We start from the raw sequence: 6000 nt of genomic DNA, 5'->3' as shown, positions 1-6000 counted from the left end.
AGAGGTGGTGACAGGCTTTCAGCTACTTGAATAGGTCAAGCCAGGATTCATAAAACTTATACAACCTATGTGAGTGTGAAAAATTAGCATATGCAGGAAGGAGCAATTTGTACTACTTTCAAAACAGTTTCACTCCACGTCTGGAAACGTCCAGAGCTATGTAGAGCATAAAAATGAGCTTTAAACTCATGAGGAAAGAGGTTTGTATGCAAAAAGGAAAACAAAAGCATATCGTACTCATAAAATTCTCAATATATAGATTCCAAAAAAGTGCTTCCAGCGAAAAGAGCTGAAAGAACACTATGGGATGTAAACCTGAATACCTTTCAATAATATGTTCTCCATCCATGCATACGACCTACATGATAAAAATCACCTCAGGTGAACGGATGACCGCGTGGCCTAATGGATAAGGCGTCTGACTTCAGATCAGAAGATTGAGGGTTCAAGTCCCTTGTGGTCGTTTTTGGCCAATGGTCACACAATCTGCTTTACATTCTGAGTGGAAAAAGTATTTTCCAATACTCTTGTAGTCCTCACTTTCTCATTACTAATCATTAATAAAGTGGAGTACATACTGTAAACTCATTCAGGTTGCATCTGCAGTCTAACTACTTGTGCATTTTAGTGGCATTAAAAAGTGCTTCTATGCCGACGCACTGAATATGTAATAGGTTTGCAGAATTTTGACGTGACAGAATGGGTTTTAGCTTAAGTGTGTGTAGAAGAACTGCAAGGTGTGTGCCTATGTGTGCATAGAGTGCTACATGTGTAAAATCTGTATGATTTGGGCAGTTAAAGTGCTGATTTTGCCTCCGAGTAAGAAAGGTACTACACAAAATGTATAAAGGATCGGCACATTGGCTGCCTTTGCTGATGCCCCCGTTGCCTAATTTGTAGTGCAATGGTTAAGTTGCAGAGTGTGGTTGAACTTGGTTAGGAGAATTGGTGCCTTTTTCCGTGTCCTGCCGATGATAAGGATGGCTTGATACCATTTGCTAAGCCCAGTATATTGAGAAAAGAAGTAAGTGAAGAAGAAGTGTGGAGTCGAAAGTGGTTCTCCAATTTCTCTCCACTTGCTAAAATTGCAAAGTCTCCATTATAGCATAGAAGAGAGCGTTAAAGTCGGGGATGGAAGAGGATGAAAATGGGAAGTTTACTTATAGAGAGAAGTGAGAAATGCCCTGTGTGCACACACCGGTGTCTGACCATAGAATACATTTAAATAATGTCTCTAGAAAAGAGCTATGCATGTGTGCCTCAGTGGCCTAATGGATAAGGCACTGGCCTCCTAAGCCAGGGATTGTGGGTTTGAGTCCTATCTGAGGTGATAACAAAAATCCACCCTCTTTCTTTTCCAGAAAATTAGGTAGATTTATTACATGCTTCCTCTCAGAAGTTTATGAGGGATTAGGTACTTTGAAACGGTCCCATTTTACTTGTGTACACTTCACAGTCATGTTAGTGTTCTGAAACTGCAAAGTATATTTTTAAATGCCTATTTTTGTGAGATGCATTTTCGACCGGCCAGAACATATTCCTTTGGAAAAAATGATTTGAATTGGATTGGTGTGAATCTTGTTTCTAGAGGTGGTGACAGGCTTTCAGCTACTTGAATAGGTCAAGCCAGGATTCATAAAACTTATACAACCTATGTGAGTGTGAAAAATTAGCATATGCAGGAAGGAGCAATTTGTACTACTTTCAAAACAGTTTCACTCCACGTCTGGAAACGTCCAGAGCTATGTAGAGCATACAAATTAGCTTTAAAATCATGAGGAAAGAGATTTGTATGCAAAAAGGAAAACAAAAGCATATCGTACTCATAAAATTCTCAATATGTAGATTCCAAAAAAGTGCTTCCAGCTAAAAGAGCTGAAAGAACACTATGGGATGTAAACCTGAATACCTTTCAATAATATGTTCTCCATCCATGGATACCACCTAGATGATAAAAATCATCTCAGGTGAACGGATGACCGCTTTGCCTAATGGATAAGGCGTCTGTCTTCGGATCAGAAGATTGAGGGTTCGAGTCCCTTCGTGGTCGTTTTTGGCCAATGGTCACACATTCTGCTTTACATTCAGAGTGGAAAAAGTATTTTCCAATACGCTTGTAGTCCTCACTTTCTCATTACTAATCATTAATAAAGTGGAGTACATACTGTAAACTCATTCAGGTTGCATCTTCAGACTAACTACTTGTGCATTTTAGTGGCATTAAAAAGTGCTTCTATGCCGACGCACTGAATATGTAATAGGTTTGCAGAATTTTGACGTGACACAATGGGTTTTTAGCTTAAGTGTGTGTAGAAGAACTGCAAGGTGTGTGCCTATGTGTGCATAGAGTGCTATATGTGTAAAATCTGTATGATTTGGGCAGTTAAAGTGCTGATTTTGCCTCCGAGTAAGAAAAGTACTACACAAAATGTATAATAGATCGGCACATTGGCTGCCTTTGCTGATGCCCCCGTTGCCTAATTTGTAGTGCAATGGTTAAGTTGCAGAGTGTGGTTGAAATTGGTTAGGAGACTTGGTGCCTCTTTCCGTGTCCTGCTGATGATAAGGATGGCTTGATACCATTTCCTAAGCCCAGTATATTGAGAAAAGAAGTAAGTGAAGAAGAAGTGTGGAGTCGAAAGTGGTTCTCCAATTTCTCTCCACTTGCTAAAATTGCAAAGTCTCCATTATAGCATAGAAGAGAGCGTTAAAGTCGGGGATGGAAGAGGATGAAAATGGGAAGTTTACTTATAGAGAGAAGTGAGAAATGCCCTGTGTGCACACACCGGTGTCTGACCATAGAATACATTTAAATAATGCCTCTAGAAAAGAGCTATGCATGTGTGTCTCAGTGGCCTAATGGATAAGGCACTTGTCTCCTAAACCAGGGATTGTGGGTTCGAGTCCCATCTGAGGTGATAACAAAAATCCTCCCTCTTTCTTTTCCAGAAAATTAGGTAGATTTGTTACATGCTTCCTCTCACAAGTTTATTAGGTACTTTGAAACAGTCCCATTTTACTTGTGTACACTTCACAGTCATGTTAGTGTTCTGAAACTGTAAAGTATATTTTTAAATGCCTATTTTTGTGAGATGCATTTTTGACCGGCTAGAACATATTCCTTTGGAAAAAATGATTTGAATTGGATTGGTGTGAATCTTGTTTCTAGAGGTGGTGACATGCTTTCAGCTACTTGAATAGGTGAAGCCAGGATTCATAAAATTGATACAACCTATGTGAGTGTGAAAAATTAGCATATGCAGGAAGGAGCAATTTGTACTACTCTCAAAACAGTTTCACTCCACATGTGGAAACGTCCAGAGCTATGTAGAGCACACAAATGAGCTTTAAACTCACGAGGAAAGAGGTTTGTATGCAAAAAGGAAAACAAAAGCATATCGTACTCATAAAATTCTCAATATATAGATTCCAAAAAAGTGCTTCCAGCGAAAAGAGCTGAAAGAACACTATGGGATGTAAACCTGAATACCTTTCAATAATATGTTCTCCATCCATGCATACCACCTACATGATAAAAATCATCTCAGGTGAACGGATGACCGCGTGGCCTAATGGATAAGGCGTCTGACTTCGGATCAGAAGATTGAGGGTTCGAGTCCCTTCGTGGTCATTTTTGGCCAATGGTCACACAATCTTCTTTACATTCTGAGTGAAAAAAGTATTTTCCAATACTCTTGTAGTCCTCACTTTCTCATTACTAATAATTAATAAAGTGGAGTACATACTGTAAACTCATTCAGGTTGCATCTTCAGTCTAACTACTTGTGCATTTTAGTGGCATTAAAAAGTGCTTTTATGCCGACGCACTGAATATGTAATAGGTTTGCAGAATTTTGACGTGACAGAATGGGTTTTAGCTTAAGTGTGTATAGAAGAACTGCAAGGTGTGTGCCTATGTGTGCATAGAGTGCTACATTGGTAAAATCTGTATGATTTGGGCAGTTAAAGTGCTGATTTTGCCTCCGAGTAAGAAAAGTACTACACAAAATGTATAAATGATCGGCACATTGTCTGCCTTTGCTGATGCCCCCGTTGCCTAATTTGTAGTGCAATGGTTAAGTTGCAGAGTGTGGTTGAACTTGGTTAGGAGACTTGGTGCCTCTTTCCGTGTCCTGCTGATGATAAGGATGGCTTGATACCATTTGCTAAGCCCAGTATATTGAGAAAAGAAGAAAGTGAAGAAGAAGTGTGGCGGCGAAAGTGGTTCTCCAATTTCTCTCCACTTGCTAAAATTGCAAAGTCTCCATTATAGCATAGAAGAGAGCGTTAAAGTCGGGGACGGAAGAGGATGAAAATGGGAAGTTTACTTATAGAGAGAAGTGAGAAATGCCCTGTGTGCACACACCGGTGTCTGACCATAGAATACATTTAAATAATGCCTCTAGAAAAGCACTATGCATGTGTGTCTCAGTGGCCTAATGGATAAGGCACTGGCATCCTAAGCCAGGGATTGTGGGTTTGAGTCCTAGTCTGAGGTGATAACAAAAATCCTCCCTCTTTCTTTTTCAGAAAATTAGGTAGATTTATTACATGATTCCTCTCAGAAGTTTATGAGGTATTAGGTACTTTGAAACAGTCCCATTTATTTGTGTACACTTCACAGTCATGTTAGTGTTCTGAAACTGTAAAGTATATTTTTAAATGCCTATTTTTGTGAGATGCATTTTCGACCGGCCAGAAAATATTCCTTTGGAAAAAATTATTTGAATTGGATTGGTGTGAATCTTGTTTCTAGAGGTGGTGACAGGCTTTCAGCTACTTGAATAGGTCAAGCCAGGATTCATAAAACTTATACAACCTATGTGAGTGTGAAAAATTAGCATATGCAGGAAGGAGCAATTTGTACTACTTTCAAAACAGTTTCACTCCACGTCTGGAAATTTCCAGAGCTATGTAGAGCATACAAATGAGCTTTAAACTCATGAGGAAAGAGGTTTGTATGCAAAAAGGAAAACAAAAGCATATCGTACTCATAAAATTCTCAATATATAGATTCCAAAAAAGTGCTTCCAGCGAAAAGAGCTGAAAGAACACTATGGGATGTAAACCTGAATACCTTTCAATAATATGTTCTCCATCCATGCATACCACCTACATGATAAAAATCACCACAGGTGAACGGATGACCGCGTGGCCTAATGGATAAGGCGTCTGACTTCGGATAAGAAGATTGAGGGTTCAAGTCCCTTGTGGTCGTTTTTGGCCAATGGTCACACAATCTGCTTTACATTCTGAGTGGAAAAAGTATTTTCCAATACTCTTGTAGTCCTCACTTTCTCATTACTAATCATTAATAAAGTGGAGTACATTCAGGTTGCATCTTCAGTCTAACTACTTGTGCATTTTAGTGGCATTAAAAAGTGCTTCTATGCCGACGCACTGAATATGTAATAGGTTTGCAGAATTTTGAAGTGACAGAATGGGTTTTTAGCTTAAGTGTGTGTAGAAGAACTGCAAGGTATGTGCCTATGTGTGCATAGAGTGCTACATGTGTAAAATTTGTATGATTTGGGCAGTTAAAGTGCTGATTTTGCCTCCGAGTAAGAAAAGTACTACACAAAATGTATAAAGGATCAGCACATTGGCTGCCTTTGCTGATGCCCCCGTTGCCTAATTTGTAGTGCAATGGTTAAGTTGCAGAGTGTGGTTGAACTTGGATAGGAGACTTGTTGCCTCTTTCCTTGTCCTGCTGATGATAAGGATGGCTTGATACCATTTTCTAAGCCCAGTATATTGAGAAAAGAAGTAAGTGAAGAAGAAATGTGGAGTCGAAAGTGGTTCTCCAATTTCTCTCCACTTGCTAAAATTGCAAAGTCTCCATTATAGCATAGAAGAGAGCGTTAAAGTCGGGGATGGAAGAGGATGAAAATGGGAAGTTTACTTGTAGAGAGAAGTGAGAAATGCCCGGTGTGCACACACCGGTGTCTGACCATAGAATACATTTAAATAATGCCTCTAGAAAACAGCTACGCATGTGTG

At 39.4% G+C, this 6000-nt stretch overlaps 1 non-coding gene across 1 annotated transcript; it reads left to right on the top strand.

The window, feature by feature from the left end:
* The first annotated feature begins 3558 nt into the window (after positions 1–3558).
* Positions 3559–3631, top strand: TRNAR-UCG (transfer RNA arginine (anticodon UCG)). The gene has a single exon. It is a non-coding gene; the product is annotated as a tRNA-Arg (tRNA).
* Positions 3632–6000: the final 2369 nt, after the last annotated feature.

The sequence above is a fragment of the Triturus cristatus genome, chromosome 4_1, assembly GCF_964204655.1.
Source record: "Triturus cristatus chromosome 4_1, aTriCri1.1, whole genome shotgun sequence".
Classification (NCBI taxonomy): Eukaryota; Metazoa; Chordata; class Amphibia; order Caudata; family Salamandridae; genus Triturus; species Triturus cristatus.
Note: the sequence above shows the minus strand (reverse complement) of the source record. Positions and strands in the feature narration are given on the sequence as shown.